This window comes from Cetorhinus maximus, unplaced genomic scaffold (assembly GCF_964194155.1).
Source record: "Cetorhinus maximus unplaced genomic scaffold, sCetMax3.hap1.1 HAP1_SCAFFOLD_1535, whole genome shotgun sequence".
NCBI lineage: Eukaryota > Metazoa > Chordata > Chondrichthyes > Lamniformes > Cetorhinidae > Cetorhinus > Cetorhinus maximus.
In genome coordinates, this window is record NW_027597475.1 from 41119 (window position 1) to 58800 (window position 17682).

A 17682-nucleotide genomic window follows, 5' to 3' on the forward strand; every position below is an offset into this window, starting at 1 on the left:
TTGTAGGCTTCCCAATTCCCTAGTTTCCCACTACTCTTCGCCGCATTGTATGCTTTCTCTTTAGCTTTTATGCTGTCCCTGACTTCCCTTGTCAGCCATGGTTGCCTCGTCCTCCCTTTAGTATGCTTCTTCTTCCTCGGGATGAATTTTTGCTGTGTCTCCCAAATTACTCCCAGAAACTCCTGCCATTGCTGTTCCACTGTCTTTCCTGCTAGGCTCATCTCCCAGTCAATTCTGGCCAGCTCCTCCCTCATGCCTCTGTAGTTGCCTTTATTCAACTGTAATACCATTACATCTGATTCCAGCTTTTTCCTCTCAAATTGCAGGGTAAATTCTATCATAATATGGTCACTTCCTCCTAAGGGTTCCTTCACCTTAAGGTCCCTTATCAAATCTGCCTCATTACGCATCACTAAATCAAGAATTACCTGTTCCCTAGTGGGCTCCACCACAAGCTGCTCCAAAAAGCCATCTCGTAGACATTCCACAAATTCCTTTTCTTGGGATCCACTACCAACCTGATTTTCCCAGTCTACCTGCATATTGAAATCCCCCATGATCACTGTAACCTTGCCTTTCTTACACACCTTTTCTATCTCCTGGTGTATCTTGTGCCCCACATCCTGACTGTTCGGAGGCCTGTACATAACTCCCATTATGTTTTTTTTTACCTTTGCGGTTCCTCAACTCTACCCACACAGATTCTACATCATCTGACCCTACATCATTTCTTGCTATCGATTTAATTTCATTTCTTCCTAACAAAGCAACCCCACCCCCTCTCCCAACCTGCCTATCTTTTCGATAGGATGTATATCCTTGGATATTTAGCTCCCAGTCCTGATCCCCTTGCAGCCATGTCTCCGTGATGCCCACCACATCAAACATGCCAATTTCAATCTGCGCCACAAGTTAATTTACCTTATTTTGTATACTGCGTGCAATCAGATACAACACTTTCAGTCCTGTATTTCCTGTCCCCTTTCTCATTGTCATCCCTTTATCTGATGTGCTTGAAGTTAGATTCCTAGCCCTTTCCAAACACTCCGTCCTATTTTGTGTTCTGGAGACTTTAATAGCCTCTCCTGGGCTCTCCTTTCTTTTCAGTTTTTTCATAATTTTCCATGAAGTTGAATCCACCCCCCCCCCCACACGCTAACCTGCTGCTTTGTTTCCCATTAGTCATACTTCTTGGAGTTTTACCCTTTCCTCCCCGCCCCACTTTCTAATTTAAAGTCCTTTTGACCACCCTATTTACCCTTTTCGCTAGAACATTGGTCCCAGATCGGTTCAGGTGGAGACCGTCCCAACGGTACAGATCCCTCCTGTTCCAATACTGATGCCAGCGCCCCACGAAATGGAACCCCTCTTTCCCGCACCACTCCTTTAGCCATGTGTTTACTTCCCTTATTCTCGCGCCCCGATGCCAATTTTCACGTGTCTTGGGTAGTAATCTGGAGATTATAACCCTTGAGGACCTGTTCTTTAATTTAGTTCCTAGTTCCTGATAATCCCCAAACAGGTCCTCTTTCCTAGTCTTACCTATGTTATTTGTCCCGACATGGACCACAGCAACTGGATCCTCCCCCTCCCTCTCCAATATCCTTTCAAGCCAGTCAGAGATGTCCCTCACCCTGGCACCGGGCAGGCAACATACCATGCGGGACTCTCAATCCTGCTTCCAAAGGAAGCTATAAATTCCCCTAATTATAGAATCCTCTACAACTACCACTTGTCTTTTTGCTCCCCCCTCTTGAATGGCCTCCTGCGCCACGGTGCCGTGGTCAGCTGGCTCATCCTCCCTACAGCCCTGTTCCTCATCCACACAGGGAGCAAGTACCTCGTACCTGTTGGACAAGGTCAAGAACTGAGGCTCCTCTGTTCCTGAACACAGGATCCCTCTACCTGCCTCACTTGCAGTCACACCCTGCTGACCCTGACCACTTACCGGACTTGAGGTACTTAATCTACCGGGTGTGACCGCCTCCTGATACAAAGTGTCCAGGTAACTCTCCCCCTCCCGGATGTGCCATAGCATCCGGAGCTTGGACTCCAGCTCATCAATTCTGAGCCGGAGTTCCTCCAGCAACCAACACTTGCTGCAGATGTGGTCACTGTGGCTCGCAATGGGATCTGCCAGCTCTCTCATCATACAGCTACAGCACAGCACCTGCCCAGCCATCTCTACTTAGATAATTAATTTATTAATTAGCTTTGCAGTGATTTTTTTTAAAATTTGGTGCAAATTTCCTACCAACCAATCAGGTCACAGCTTTGCTGTGACATCACTTTTTCAGTTTTGGCTTCAGTTACTCTGTGACCCGAGAGCACCGCTCTGGTGCTCCTCCCTCCGAGTCTGCTCCCTTGAGACAAGGCCGTGAATCCCCGAGGTAAGCTAGATTTATACTCACCGCTCCGGTGCTCCTCCCTGGAGACAAGGCCACGAATCCCCGAGGTAAGCTAGATTTATACTCACCGCTCCGGTGCTCCTCCCTCCGAGTCTGCTTCCTGGAGACAAGGCCACGAATCCCCGAGGTAAGCTAGATTTATACTCACCGCTCCGGTGCTCCTCCCTGGAGACAAGGCCGCGAATCCCCGAGGTAAGCTAGATTTATACTTACCGCTCCAGTGCTCCTCCCTCCGAGTCTGCTCCCTGGATTACTCACCAATCAGCTGCTTTTTCTTTAAAATCCACTTTCAGAAGAGTGTCCCTCACAGGTCTGGTGCACTCCTGAAGGCACTGCCTCTTCCTCTCTTTTTTTTAGGTTTGAGGAGGAGGGAGGGATGGAAACACTACAGCAATGTAATGTTTGGGGCTATTCCGTTCTTTGACAGTGGGTCCTCCTCGATTCTCTCCTGAGTCATGGTAGCTGCGATGACTTCTCACCAGCGTCCTCTGTTGGTTGAACCGCCTCCTTACAGCGTCAAATGAGCAACAGGAATTTCATTCGGACCCGAGGGAGATATTCATACAATGTGCGGCACTTCAAGATCAGCAACAAAAGAAATGTAAACCGACAGTCACTCAGTAGTACAGAACTTAGATATTGCTGAAAAAAGACATATTGAAGTTGTTTTAACTGAGTTGCTCTCCGCAGATGCTGCCAGACCTGCTGAGTTTTTCCAGGTATTTTTATTTTTGTTTTGGATTTCCAGCATCTGCAGTTTTTTGCTTTTATTGAAGTTGTTCATGATGTCCTCATATGGACAAATGCAAGAATACAAAATTTCAAAGCAAACAATTTATACTGCATGAGGAAAGGGTGGTGACTGGTTGGCCAGCCAGCTCTGATTGGTTAAAGCTCTGCCATGGAGAATGCACCAGGGAACAATCATCCCCCATGCTTTTGTTTAATTTTGTCCAGAACCAGGGGACACAATCTACAATAAGGGGAAGCCACTTAGGACCAAGATGAGGAAAAATTTATTTTCTCAGAGCGTTGTGAATCTTTGGAATTCTTTAACCCAGAGGGCCATGGAAGCTCAGTCATTGAGTATGTTTAAGGTAGAGATTGATAGATTCCTGATTAACAATAATCAAAGTGATTATGCGAATAGTGTGGGTAAAAGGCATTGAAGTGCTCGATCAGCCATGATCTTATTGAATGGCGGAGCAGGGTCAACGAGCTAAATGTCCTCCTGTTCTTATGTTCCTAATTCAACAAAAGGCCCCAAGCCTGGACATGATCCTCCTGCCTGTAGAGGACAGGTCCCTGTGTATGAATATATGTAGCTTCCAGCAAGTGTAAATGAGCCACATTATGAGCCCAGCTGATAATCTTTGAAATTCAGTGTTCTTGCGTCTGTCCTGATGAGTACAAGATAGAAAGTTTTGACAGGATGTCTCTTTTCTTTTTACAATACTCGAGTGTTAAGGAGGAAAGTGAGGTAGACAGAGGGAAAGGTACAGGGAGAGAATTTCAAAGCTTGGGAACGAGGGAACTGAAGTTCACTAATGGTGGGACGATTAAAATAGGGAATGTACAAGGCCAGACTCAGAGTAGCGCAAATATCACACAGGATTTTGGGGTTGGAGGAAATTACAGAGATAGGGAAGGCTGAAGCCATAGAGGGAATTAAAAACAAGGGCGAGAAATTTAAAATCAAATTGCTGCTTGACCAGGAGCCAAGGCAGGTCAGGAAGCAGAGGGGTGTTAGGGGAACGGGGCTCACTGTGAGTGAAGACAAGGACAGCAAACGTTTGGATGACTTAAAGTTTATGGAGGGTAGAATATGGGAGACCGGCCAGGAGTGTGTTGGAATAGTCGAGTCTGGGGGTACCACTGGCAAGGATGAGGGTTTCAGCAACAGATGCACTGAGACAGGGTGACGTCGGGTGATATTACAGAGGTGGAAACAGGCTCACTTTAGCTACTCTCTTTCCTTTTATATTCCTGTGGAAGCTCTTTATATTTGTTTTTATATTTCTTGCCAATTTACTTTCACAATCAATTTTCTCCCTCTTCATTAGATTTTTAGCCATCATGAGGTTGAGTGTTGTTACAGAGGTGGAAACAGGCGATCTTAGTGATGGCACAGATATGAGGTCAGAAACTCATCTCGAGATCAAATATAACACCGAGTGTACAGACTGGTTTAATCTCAGCCTGTTCCCAGGGAGAGGGATGGAGTTGGTATCTGGGAAATGGAGATTGGAGCAGGGACTGAAAACAGTGTCTTCAGTCTTCTCAGTGTTTAATTGGAGTTAATTAGTCATCAGGAAGAGAAGCAGGAACCAGAATGGGCAATGAGACTGATCCCAGGTTAACTTAGTTAGAGAGGGAGAGAAGGAAGGAAGGAAACTCTGGGACATTGGGTGAAACCACCTTCATAATCGCTCATTAAATCTCCACACTGTGAGTTTTGGACACAAGGTTAACGTCTGCTATTCTGTCTGGTCGGTCAGGGGGTTTCAGATTAATGTTTTGTCACGAGTAATCACTGAAGTGAATGATCAGACATGTTGTTATCTCCAGTTGTACAAGTGTGTTTAAAAGATACAGAAAGAATTATCCAGAACTCTTTGGATTTCAGCACAGGGAGGAGGGAGAGTGTGTGGGACGGGGATTTGCAGCTTTGGGGGAACAAGAGGGGAAAAAATGTTCCATAGAAACTAGAATTGTCTGTTCTGAATTGCTATCCTGTTCTTACAGTGATGACTTTTATTAACTCCTTTTACGGGGTATCGGAAGGGGAGGATTTACAGAGGGGGAACTCAAATGAAACATCACATCAAGATCTGACAGAGTCACTCGATTCATCAGGACCTGAGTATCATCGGAATTTGAATGTGGAAGGAGAAATGTTTGTCTGTTCTGTCTGTGGGAAAAGATTTCAAACATCAGTGTGAGTGGAAAAGCACCGAGACACACACACACCCGAGTGAGAGTGTTCCAGTGAACTGACTGTGGAAAGAGAACACATCACACCATTCACAGCGGGGGGGAAACTGTACACGTGTTCTCTGGGTGGACAAGTTTCAACTTATCATCCAACCTGGAGAGACACAGGGATACCCGCACCATGGAGAAACCGTGGAAATGTGAGGAACATGGGAAAGGATTCAATTACCCATCCCAGATAGAAAAACATCGACGCAGTCACACCGGGGAGAGGCCATTCCCCTGCTCCGAGTGTGGGAAGGGTTTCACTCAGTCATCCCACCTGCTGAGACACCAGCAAGTTCACACTCAGGAGAGAGCATTCACCTGCCCTAAATGTGGAAGGGGATTCACTACATCATCCGACCTGCTGGTACACCAGCGAATTCACACTAGGGAGAGACCATTTACGTGCTCCGAGTGTGGGAAGGGATTCACTCAGTCATCCCACCTGCGAACACACCAATGGGTTCACACTGGGGAGACACCGTTCCCCTGTCCTGTATGTGGGAAAGGATCCACTAGGTCCTCTGACCTGCTGAAGCACCAGCAGGTTCACATTGAGGAGAAACCGTTCAGCTGTACTTCCTGTGGAAAGAGATTCAGGTCTTTATCTAATCTCAATGTGCACCAGCAAGTTCACACTGGGGAGAGGCCATTCACCTGCTCTGAGTGTGGGAAGGGATTCACTCAGTCAGCTCACCTACTCACACACCAGCGAGTTCACTCTGTGGATAGTCCTTTCACCTGCTTTGTATGTGAGAAAGGATTCACTGGGTCCTCTGACCTCCTGAAACACCAGCGAATTCACACTGAGGAGAGGCCGTTCAACTGCACTTCCTGTGGAAAGAGTTTCAGGTCTTCCTTCCACCTCACTGTACACCAGCGCATTCACACTGAGGAGAGGCCATTCAGCTGTACTTTCTGTGTAAAGAGATTCAGGTCGTCTTCCAGCCTCAAAGTGCACCAGCGAGTTCATACTGGAGAAAGACCATTCACTTGCTCTGAATGTGGGATGGGATTCATTCAGTCAGTTGGTCTACTGAGACACCAGCGAGTTCACACTAAAGAGAGGCCATTCACTTGCTCCAAGTGTGGGAAGAAATTCACTCAGTCATCCAACCTGCTGACACACCAGCAAATTCACACTGAGGAGAGGCCATTCAGCTGTACTTCCTGTGGAAAAAGATTCAGATCTTCATTCAGCCTCTATGTACACCAGCAAGTTCACACCAGAGAAAGCCATTCACCTGCTCTGAGTGTGGGAAGGGATTCGCTCAGTCACCACACCTGCCGAGATACCAACGAGTTCAGAAGTGACTGCAGGAGTTGGATTCTGTTGTTATTGCTGCTGTTAATCACATCCAGGACTGAACCATGCTCATTCTGACAGTTGGGGTTTGTTTCTGCTGATGTTAATAATCCCTGTAACTGGGCTGGAGTTTAATATTCTGGATCTATAGCTGATTGTGTTGTCGGGGCTGCAATGTCCCTTTAAGAACCGCTATCTCTGATCTTTCCCCATAATTCAGGAACTCTCATCAGAAATTACTTTACAACAAGATTCTGAACTTTTACTTCAATCCTAAATTGATCTTTGGTACAAACTCTACAATTATGTGCCTGAGAGGTTCCACTGATTAACATCTCCAATTAGAAAGTGCTGATTAATCCTTGCAGACAATTCTTACTGACTTGCACATTATTCACAGTGACACCTCCGTTATCCATCAGGAAGAAGGGGAATGGGAATTGGTGGAGAATCGAGAGTTCCCAAATGTTACCCCTCCCGCCTGATACAGAAATCCCCTTGACACGGGAATGGAGACAAGTTCAATCCAAGTAATGGACTGTAAGAAATCACTGCCTAATAAACTTATAACATTTTCAGAAGTATATGGAATATTGAAGAAGTAGCTTTACTTTCTCTCTCATGAAGAAAGCTTCCATAGCAGCTTGCTGGCTGACAAACACAGGACAGGCCTGTTATCTCTGCCAAGGACATGTCTCTAGCACAGGCCCTGAAACAAGACATTTCTAACCCTGATACAATTGGATCTCATGACCCATCCGTAAACCAACTGTCTGTGTAAAGGTTAAAACAGGCTCTCGAGAGCACAGAGATATTGATGTGATCCACACTGGCTTCAACCCAACACCCACACTCTGGCTCACACCAGTTAACCGTTCAGAGGAGACTGTCACCACCAGCTACAGAGACCAGCACTCACTCTGCATCATCCGTCCGTTTGTCCTCCGGGACCAGTAAACCCTTCTCACCTGTCAGACATCATATTTAAATTGTTGCTTCTCACTAAACTACTTTCAAATCGCTTCTGAGCTCGACCCCGTTTTTGGGTAATCTGTGACTCCCGAACCTAAATCTTACCAGCCATAATGAAGAGGGCAGTTCTGGTCATCATATTATAGAAAAAGATATTGAGTCACTGGATCAGGCCTAGAGCAGGTTTAAAATGATGGTACCAGAAATGTGAAGGTAAATATATCAGGAAAGGATTGACATGCTTGGTCTCTCTTCTCTTGAGAAAATAAGGCTGAGGTTAGTCGAGGTTTTTAAGATGATGAGAGGTTTTGTTCGAGTGGATACAGAGAGAACATTTCCTCTTGTGGGGAAGAGCATAACCATCAAAATAAGACAGTCAACAAGAAATCCAATAGGGAATTCAGAAGAAACTTCTTCACCCAAAGAGTGTTGAGAAAGTGGAACTCACTACCACTGGGAGCGGTGAAAGTTTTTTTAATTCATTCGTGAGGTGTGGGCTTCAGTGGCTGGGCCAGCAGTTATTGCCCATCCCTAGTTGCTCTCGAGAAGTTGGTGGTGAGCTGCCTTCTTGAACCATTGCAGTCCATGTGGTGTAGGTACACCCGCAGGGTAAAGTGAATCGTATAGCTTTTGTTTAGTTGGAAAAGGCGCAATGCATGGATGTGTTTTTTTTTTTTGCAAAGCACAGGGCCTCTAGCATCTAGCTTCTAGCATGTGTAAGTGAGCCACACAGTGAGTCTGACTGATAATCTTAAATTGGTTGTTTGTATAACTCTTGGCACAATCAGGATTGTTTAGTAAGTGTTGTCCAATGATGGAATCACATTCAATATTATTTAAGGGGAAACTGGACAAGCACAAGAGGGAGAAGGGAATAGATGGTTATGTTGATAGAATGAGATGAGGAAAGACTGCCTAACCAGCATAAATAGTTTCTATTTGCTCTCTGTTCCCCTAAATGTGCCCAATTCTCCTGTTAGTGTCACTATTAATCACATCCAGATAGAGCACATTCTGCCTCTTGGTGATTGCTAGGTAACCGCAGCACCATTGAACTTATAAAAAATTCATTTATGGGCTGTGGGATTTTCTGGCGGGGCCATCCCTAGTTGCCCTTGAGAATGTGGCTGTGACTTGGATGAAGGATTGGTGGCTAGATTTGCTGATGACACAAAGATAGGTAGGAAAGTAAATTGTGGAGATGACATTAAAGAGGCTGCAAAGTGACATAGATAGGTTAAATGAGTGGGCAAAGGTCTGGCAGATGGAGTATAATGTGGGCAAATGTGAAATTGTTCATTTTGGCAGGAAGAATAAAGAAGCTTATCTAACTGGTGGGAGATTGCAGAGCTCTGAGATTCAGAGGGATCTGGGTGTCCTTGTGTATGAATCACAAAAGGTTAGTTTGCAGGTACAGCAGGTAATTAGGAAGGTTAATGGAATGTTATTGTTTATTGTGAAGGGAATTGATTACTAAAGTAGGGAGGTTATGCTTCAGTGATACAGGGCACTGGTAAGACCACATCTGCAGTACTGTGTAAATACTGGTCACCTTATTTGAAGAAAGATGTCAATGCCTTAGAAGTTTTTCCAGCAATTTTTGTTTGTGTTTCAGATTTCCAGCATCTGCAGTATTTTGCTTTTAAACTTTCAGACAGTGTATTCCAGATGATAACAACTGACTGTGGAATGAAATGTTTTCTCATGGTGACCTGTCTGCTGTGAAACTCCTGTCTGAGTTTCTAACTTAATTGCAACTTCTCTTTCCCATGAGGAGAGACTGGAGAAACTGGGGATCTTTTCATCAGAACTAAGCAGGATGAAAGGATATGTGAGCAAGGAGTTCAACACTGGGTCAAGGACATGGTCCAGAATATTACAGACACTTCTTGTCCTTCAGGATCTGTGTCTAGGGAAGAAGCTGATGTGTTTATCTCATCATCATCGAGGTGAGCAACTATTGTCAGAATCAAACACTCTCCAAGAAAACACAGCATGGATTAGATACAGAGTAAACCCATCAGCCTGTCCCCCGGAGACAGATACTGAGGGACAGGGAGTATCCGGGACAATGACATTTCTAACGCAGTCAGGTAGAAATTGATCCTGTTTCTCTCCCCATTAATCCTGAGCTCCACACGGCTCGAATCCTCCTCCTGTTTCCCTCCCTGTAACAGCACTGAGCTAAAGCCAGCCCATAATGAGCAGGGCTCAGGGAGAATGGTTACTAGACACTGCAGTGATGTCATAAAGCAGCGTCATTCAGCCCAGCTGGTCTTCTCCCTGTCTCTTTAAAGGTGGAGAACTGGGACATCCTGTCTCCAAACACATCCCACCCTGTTCACACTGAGAATCCCGGGGTGGAGAACTGGGACATCCTGTCTCCAAACACATCCCACCCTGTTCACACTGTGAATCCCAGGGTGGAGAACTGGGACATCCTGTCCCCAAACACATCCCACCCTGTTCACACTGAGAATCCCAGGGTGGAGAACTGGGACATCCTGTCTCCAAACACATCCCACCCTGTTCACACTGAGAATCCCAGGGTGGAGAACTGGGACATCCTGTCTCCAAACACATCCCACCCTGTTCACACTGAGAATCCCAGGGTGGAGAACTGGGACATCCTGTCTCCAAACACATCCCACCCTGTTCACACTGAGAATCCCAGGGTGGAGAACTGGGACATCCTGTCTCCAAACACATCCCACCCTGTTCACACTGAGAATCCCAGGGTGGAGAACTGGGACATCCTGTCTCCAAACACATCCCACCCTGTTCACACTGAGAATCCCAGGGTGGGGAACTGGGACATCCTGTCTCCAAACACATCCCACCCTGTTCACACTGAGAATCCCAGGGTGGAGAACTGGGACATCCTGTCTCCAAACACATCCTACCCTGTTCACACTGAGAATCCCAGTATTTGGGAGGTGACAGCATGTTGGAACAGTGTGGAGAAGAGAGGGAGGTTGGAGATGGGGCAGTAAGGACGGTGGGGTGAAAGGGTTGTTTTTTGAGGAGGGGGTGGTGATGGCAGATTTGAAGGAGAGAGTGACAGTAACTGAAGAGATAGAAATGTTAACAATCTCAGCGAACATGGGGAAGTTGGGTAATCAGCAGTTTAGTGGGAATAGGGTCGATGGAGCAGGAGGTGGGTCTCATGGACAAGATGAACACTGAGAGGGCAGGAAGAGAGATGGGAGAGAATCTGAAGAAAGATGTGGGTTCAGGGCTCAGACAAGGGGGATCTTTAGAGACACTTTGTCCCGGTGGGTTAGTGGAAGGGAGGGAGGCAGCTGATCAGATTGTCTCAATCTTAGTGACAAAGAAGCTCCATGAGCTCCTCACACTTGTTGATGGTGAGGATGGAGGAGACAGGGAGAGAGGGAGAGCCCCTCAAAAGGAACTGACTTGTGTTAGAGCTATTAAAACAAAGTTTGCATTCAGCACAAAGCTGATTGATTTGATTTTTAGCCAGGTCATTAAAGCTTATAACCGAGTTGGGGTTTACTAACATCAGCATAAACAAACCCCATTGAACACAGTTCAGTCCTGTATGTGATTAACAGCAAAATCCAATCACTGTCGTTACCCATGAACTTGCTGGTGTGTCAGCAGGGTGGAGGAATCAGTGAATTTCACCCCACACTGAGGGCAGGTGAACGGCCTCTCCCCAGTGTGAGTGCGCTGGTGTGCAGTGAGTTGAGATGACCACTTGAACCCAGTCCCACACTGAGAGCAGCTGAATGGTCTCTCGTCAGTGTGAACACGCTGATGGGACATCAGATCCCAGGAGCTTTTATAGCACTTCCCACAGTCTGTGCATTTGAAAGGTCTCTCCCCAGTGTGAACTCGCTGGTGTTTCAGGAGCTTGGATGACTGGGTGAATCCCTTCCCACACTCGGAGCAGGTGAACGGTCTCTCCCCAGTGTGACTGCGCCGATGCGTTTCCAGCTCAGATGGGGTTCTGAATCCCTTCCCACACTCCCCACATTTCCACGGACTCTCCCCGTGACTGTGCTTGTGTCTCGACAGGCCAGATGATCGGCTGAAGCCTCGTCCACACACAGAACACATGTACGGTTTCTCCCCACTGTGAACGGTGCTTTTTCCTTCCATGTTCAAAATCCAATCATATTCAGGTTACAATAAATTGGCAACTCATTCAGATCCTGAAGTGATGTTTGGTTTGAGTTTCCCGACTGAAAATCCTCTCCTAACACCCTATGAAATTGATTTAAAACAGAAAAAAGGGAGTGATAGAGAACCCACAAAAACACAAAGGCAGGTTGTGAAATTGAGCTGAATGAATCTGGGAATTTGTGGGGCCGGCACTAGGAAAAAGTGACCATGAAAACTGCTGGATTGTCATAAAAACCCAAGTGGTTCACTAATGCCCATCAGGGAAGGGAACCTGCCGCCCGGTCTGGGCCTACACAAGACTCTGGCCTCTATAAGAACACAAGAAATAAGAACAAGAAAAGATCTAACATCCTGTCAAGCCTGCTCCACCATTCAATATGATCATGGCTGAATTTGGGCTTCAACTCCACTTTCCCACCCACTCCCCATATCCCTCGACTCCCTCAGAGACCAAAAATCTCCCCATCTCAGCCTGAAATATATTCAATGATGGAGCATCCACAACTCGCTGGGCTGGAGAATTCAATGTGACAGAGAGAGAAAAAGAGAGAGGGGATTGGGAGAGACAGAGGGAGGAGGTTAGAGAACAAAGCACAGGATGTCAGTAAACAGAATTCAAGCACATGGGATTGGGGTAATATACTGCAATGGATTGAGAATTGGTGAACAGACAGGAAACAGAGAGTCGGAATAAACGTCTTATTCTCAGGATGACAGGCTGTTACTTGTGGGGTACTCCAAGGATCAGTGCTTGGCCCACAGCCATTCACAAACTATACAAATGATTTGAAGGCACCCATTTAAGAAGCACCTAAATTTTCACATTCTCATCCTTGTTTTCCCCATGGTTGTGATCATTCCTATCTCTGTAACCTCCTCCAGGCTCACAACGCCCCCCGAGATATCTACGCTCCTCGAATTCAGACTTCCTGAGAATTCCTGATTTTAATCACTCCATCCCTGATTGCCATTCTGTCAGTTTCCAAGGGCCAAGCTCTGGAATTCCCTCCCTAAACTCTCCACCTCTCTACTTCATTTTCATCCTTTAAGATGCTCCTTCAAACCGACCTCTTTGACCAAATTATTGGTCACCTGCCCGAACATCTCCTCATGTGGCTCAGGGTCAAACCTTGTTTTGCAACATTTCCGTGAAATATCGCAGAAAACAGTATAACATTAAATGTGCGATATAAACACAAAATATTATTGTTGATTTGGAACATATATCACTGTTCCTTCATTACCACTGGGTGAATAACCTGTAACTCCTTACCTAACAGCATTGTGGGAGCACCTTCACCACACAGACTGCAGCGGTTCAAGAAGGTCAAACATCATCTTCCCGACAGGCAACTGGGGGTCACAATGTTTGCTGGTATCTGTGGAGAATGAAACAGAGTTAATGTTTCAGGGTGTGCAGAATCATTTGCAGGGAATAAACATGCTGCAGAATTTGTTGGTTAACATAAGCTCAGAAGTGGAAGAGAAATGGACTATAGTGCAGGAAAAACAATTCCTGACTATGGAAGGTACTGTGGGAAGATAAAGCTGGTAAGACAGCAACACATGGTCGGGATGGGCAGCAGAGGAAACCTCATTGAGACACAGTTGGTAGAAGTAGCAGTAAAACCCTAAACAGAGCTAAAATACACCCAGTATTAGGGACAGAGGGAGTTAGACAATGGCAGAGAGGTGATCAGGGAGGGCAGAGGTGAAACAGAGCAATAGATGGACATGGATTCAGATCCACAGTAAATGAGTCACACCAGTCATGGAACCTCTCACAGACACAGAGCGTAGAACTAAAACCTAAACTAAAAGTTGTAGCTGAGTGGTGAAAAATACTCACCTCTGAAACAATTTCAGTTTTCAATTTTAAAATCTCCTGCTGGAGCCTGCAGTTGGAAAGATATCAGAATCACTGGAGTCAGAGAAAAATCTCCCAGTTGAGGAAATACCCGGGGAGCGGATGATGTCACCATGTAATTGTCGATGTGTGATGATGTCACTGTGTAATTGTCGATGTGTGATGATGTCACACACACGGACACAGAACATCTGGGTCTGTACAAACCAGTGATCACCACACCTTATGAAGGATGGAAGGGTCCTGAGGTATATATGAGGTAGATAAAGAAAAACTATTTCCGTTAACTGATCGTAAAAGGGTTACGGGAGACAGTTTAAAGATTTTGTGAAGATCTACAAGGGGGATATGAGGAAAAAAGTTCACACAGTGAGCAGTAATGACCTGGAAGTCAATGCTTACACTCAGAGACCGATAATATCCAGGTCGGGATGAATCGACTGATTCTTGCAGACTCTGATGTGATGATTGGTTTGAATTTCCAATCTGCAAAACCTCATCTTCTGGTATCCTGTGAATGGAATTAACAAAATCCGTCATTGTCAGTGCAGGATAGAAATTGCGAAGAGACAAACATTTTTCTTGGTCTGAGATTACTTTGTCTAAATCCTCCCCTTCTAACCCCCTGTAAAAGGAGTTTCCAAAATCCATGGATATAAATTCACAACATTGTCTTCTCCTGCTATCTGGACCAGGATGACCGCGCATGCGCCCTGCTGCACGTTGCCCCCTATAAAGATGGCGGCCGTTACACTGGGCCTGGCGAAGGGAGAAATCCAGACTTTTTCGGCCCGTTTTCTGCAAACACAAGACCGGTACCTTGTTATTTCGGGTCTTCGGCCTGCACTGTGTCTTTATGAAGCCTCCCTGCCCACTCCGCTGGCTCCATTCCTCCTCACACACCCACTAACTGTTAGGTTGTTCCACTCGACATTCTCTCACCCGCTCTGAGCAGCTTAAGTCACAGATCCGCACTGCGCATGCTCATGAAAGAGACCACATTGCGCATGCTCCAATCATACACCGCAATGCGCATGTGCGGAGTTGCTGCTCTAATGAGGATAGGACACATTCTGTCCCGCAGCGATTGCTGGGTGTCCACTCCGCCATTGAACGGTAACGTTGTAAAATCGATACCCAAGTTCCGTAATCAGAATACGATGGGTGCCATAGGGCGATGATATAAAATTGTCGAAACAATTGATACAGCAATTAAAATGCTCTGTATCCGCCATAATTCTCTCCTGGATGTAGTACTTAGATCTGAACTCAATGGAGTCTCAGCAGATGGGGTATTTTTCACAATACATGGAACATTTAAACCGTGTCTTGCCAGTAGGAATGCTCTGACTGTGGATTAAATCCTTTGAATATTAAAGTTGGTGTGTTTACTGCTTTGCAAACTGAATAAATCCCTTTGTACACGTAAAGTATCTGGATGGTCTCGCACTAGTGCGACTGTGTTGCTGTGTCAGTACTGGGGCAATAGAGTTCAATTTTCAGCTTGTTCCGACGAGTTTACTTACACATTTTCAGCTGAAAATTGGGCCTCAAACTCTTCTCGTCATGGGTTCCACATTCTTTGCACTAATTAGTTAAAGAAAATCAAAATGCTGCAGATGTTGGATTTCTGAAATAAAAGAAACCAGAAAATTCTGGAATTCTCAGCAGATCTGATAGCGTCTGTGGCGAGAAAAACATATTTTTTATTTCAGGTCTGTAACCTTTCAACACAACTGCACTACATCTGTGCACAAATCTGGCAGAACAGGAATGAAAACCAATAACAGGCAAGGCACCAAAAAGCTCGAAGGGAGACCCAGCTGTATGACAGCTGGTTCCTGGTGACATGGATGTGTCTGCAGTGGGTGGGATCAGACTGTTTCCATGTTTCAACAATCAATGTCTCACCTGTTCTTTTCGAAGAGTGAAACTGATAGAGAACAATTGTCATTTCAGTGTTGGCAATTTGAAGCTTTAACTCGCTGCCTCAGTTTAAGATACCTTGCAGGTTTTGCTTGTGTGAGTCTCTGTTATATTATTGGTAGGCATTTGGCAGGAACCCGGAAGGGTAGCAGTTTAAGACCATCAGGAACGAAGTCTTTGATGTTTTCTCCCCATCATCATTCATTGCCACACAGTTCCGGGGTGACAATGGGCACTTTAGCTGCAGGTAAATGTTCGCCAAACGTTGCCAACTCAACTTTTATGCAATGGATTCCCTAACTGATATGTTTTTCATGAATATTCATTTCAAACATAATGAGAAAACATTTAGACCTACCATGTACCAACGTCTAATCCATCTGAAATCTATGAAGTTATTGGATTCAAACAAACCCATCAATAATTCTCTTCCTCAGCTCCACAGTGAGTGAAACAGGGAAAAGCAGCAATATTCCAGCCCCACACTTTCCAATCACCCGCTGCCAGCAGAAAGCGGCGACTGCAGCTTCAATCAGCGGGTTACTGCCCATCCCTGGGACACAAGATACTCCAACCCGGACCAAACCTCCAAATACACCGAGCACAGGCTCAGGAAAACACAGGGAGATTATATCCCGATCACTAAGCCTCCGAGCACCACTTACAGAATACCCGAGTGAGTGAGGCACAAATAAAAGTCAGACCAACTTTCTAAATCTTTTCATTGTAAAATTCCTTCATTTTACAGAAAAGCTGACTGTTGTGAATCTGAAAATGAGCACCATGGGATTTGTGTTATCGAGTGACTTGTTTTCCATTGTTTATCCAACAGGTTTGCAATTCAATTTGTTTTGGATACTGAAGCGATTCTGATTTCAAAATGAGGACACAAAGCAGCTAAATATTAAATCCAGGAACAGATCCTGAGGGAAATGGATCACAGTGTTCGGAAGGAGATGCAGCTGAGAAGTGGAAACTGTGAATGATGTTATTGATTATTGAGTGGAAAGCAGTGGGCCCTTGGTCAATCATCATGGCCGAGTGGTTAAATGGATGATTTCAAAATCCGTTGGGGTTTCCCCAGGTAGAGTCAAATCTTACCGACTGTGGTTCTTGTTATTGCTGATTTCAACCAGGTGTCTACAGATCTATCGGGTCAATGGGAGGAAAAGCATCCTAAAATCCACTTTCGCTCTGAAGGAGCGCCATACGGACTCGAATCGTTAACTCAGTTTCTTTCTCCACAGGAGCTGCGAGACCTGCTGAGTTTTTCCAGCATTTTCTGTTTTTATTTCATATTTCCAGCATCCACAGCATTTTGTTTTTATCGAAAAATTCTCGTGGTTTTTGGGCTCTATGGGAATGAAGGACTATCGGGATCGGGTGGGAAATTAATGTTGAGGCTGGAGATCAGCCAGGATCTTATTAAGTGACGGAGGAGGCTTGTGGGGCCTTATGACGTATTGTTGCTGCTTTGCTTCTGTTCTGTTTCAGGAGCGACACCAGCCAAGGAAATGGGAAGTAACAGCCTGAGCTTGATAGTGTGGCCGAGCAGTCTAATGTGCTAGATTGTACTTTTACTTTCTATAGAGGGATCGGTTTGAAGCTTACATTGACCAAAATTGCACTTTCAGAACTCCCATTGATCGAAGAAATGCCAGCCTAAAGTTAAAGCAGGCATGTGCGGTGTTTCACTTAAACAGGAAGAGCGAGGGGAAACAATACAAATATAAATTGCTGTGGAGAAAAGGCAGGTTGTCAAAGTCGCTGAATTCCTCTTCCATCGGCCGGCACGGACACCAGAGGCCTCATGTCCTCCTCCTCTGCTGTCCCCATCTATGCTCGTATACCATAGGGCCAGTCGTCATCGCCGAGTTGTTAAAGTTGTTAAAGGTCATTCCTGTTTTTTTTACTATGCCTGGTTTTAACTGTGTCTACAGAGTTAATTATCGGTTAAATTGAATAAAATCCATCCAAACACTCTGGAGTTTTCCTATTTCTGTTCATTCACAAAACTTGCAGTTGGAACTGGGAAAAAAATATTATTGTCATGCTTGCTTTCTGTGTGTTTGTCT